This window comes from Lupinus angustifolius, chromosome LG05, assembly GCF_001865875.1.
Source record: "Lupinus angustifolius cultivar Tanjil chromosome LG05, LupAngTanjil_v1.0, whole genome shotgun sequence".
Lineage (NCBI taxonomy): Eukaryota > Viridiplantae > Streptophyta > Magnoliopsida > Fabales > Fabaceae > Lupinus > Lupinus angustifolius.
This window is the reverse complement of record NC_032013.1, coordinates 11,053,639-11,055,341: the sequence shown is the minus strand read 5'-3', so window position 1 is coordinate 11,055,341 and position 1,703 is coordinate 11,053,639.

Genomic DNA, 1,703 nt, shown 5'->3' with positions numbered 1-1,703 from the left:
TGGAAACTAATGATATTAATATCCTATAATTAGAATACATATCAATTAAGACAAGAATCTTCTAAATTATGAGACAATGTTTTAACATAAAATCTGATTTGAAATTTTGAAATTTTAATAATTTGAATTTACATTATTTTGTTTTGGGACACTTAAAGAGTGTCATTTTTCGAGAGAAAGTACCCAAAAATATTTATCTTATTTTTATTTGTTCTTTTTTGGAAATGTCTTTTGGGTCGGACAAAATTGGGTATTCACAAATCATAACTATGTCATTGATGCAACGAAAGTGATCATTGAGTACTAATGATTACAAACAATCAAATAAAGTGTATAGAATAAATAGAATATCATAGAATTTATTAATACGGTTTCATCAATTGTGTCTACGTCATCGAGAGTGCAAAGTGAGTGCCAATATATTATTAGAGAGCAAAGTTTACAAGCTCTATAACACCCATGAGCCTAAATGTCCATGAGGTGCTTCTATTTGGTGCATATTATGATAATTGTCATTTTTCGATAGAAAGTACCCAAAAATATTTATCTTATTTTTATTTGTTCTTTTTGGAAATGTCTTTTGGGCCGATCAAAATTGGGTGTTCACAACTGCCCCTCTTTACTTTTTACTTATTAGATAGCACACAAACTAAGGTTTGAGTGATGTCATGATAAGTAACTAGTAAAGAAATGAACGTTAATTTTGTTAAGGTATAAAAGACTTTTTGTTGGCACGATAGAGAGTAAGACCTTAACAAGAACACAAGTTGATGTATTATCGAAGCTTGGAAATTAATTTACACCAGACATGAGTTCTGGAAAGATTGACTTCGAGATCGTCAAGCACGGGGTCCTCGAGAGTACAATTTGAGGTCGTCAAGCATGGGACCCTCAAAATTTAAAAACGTCAGCCACAAAGCCTAAAAAGATTAACTTCGAGGTCGTCAAGCACGTGGTCATCGAGAGTACAATTTAAGGTCGTCAAGCACAGGCCCCTCAAATTTAAAAACGTCACACACAGATCCTAGAACGGTTGACTTTGAGGTCGTCAAGCACGTGGTCCTCAAAGGTATAATTTGGGGTTGTCAAGCACGACCCCCTCAAAATTATGATTTTAAAATGTCAGGCATGAAGCCTGGAGAGATTGACTTCGAAGTTATTAAGCACAGGGTCCTCGAAGGTATAATTTGAGGTCGTCAAGCACGAAGCCCTCAAAATTATAAAAAAAATGCCAGGCACGAGTCTGGAATGCTTAAATTGCACGCCAAAGTACATGACTTAGAAAAGCTTAAATTGCACGTCAAGATACGGGACCTGGAAAGCTTAAATTGCACATCAAGGTACATGACCTGGAAAAGTTTAGATTGCACATCGAGGTACAGGACCTGGAAAGCTTGACTTTGAATGCTCATTGAGGTACATTACCCACAAAGCATGAATTTGAATGCTCATCGAGGTGCAGGACCCGAAAAGCCTGAGTGTGAATGCTCATCGAGGTACAAGACCTGAAAATCCTGAAAATACCTCATGTAGGGTGTTCATTTAACTTTCCCTAATTTTTGCATAAGGGTGTTCATTTCAATTTCCCTAATTTTTCCCAAAATACCTCATGTAGGTACTTGTCTGGAAGTCTCTCTTTTTATAATGATACTTGTAACGCCCCGAAAAATACTTCTCAAAAACATTGCGGAAAAATGGATAAA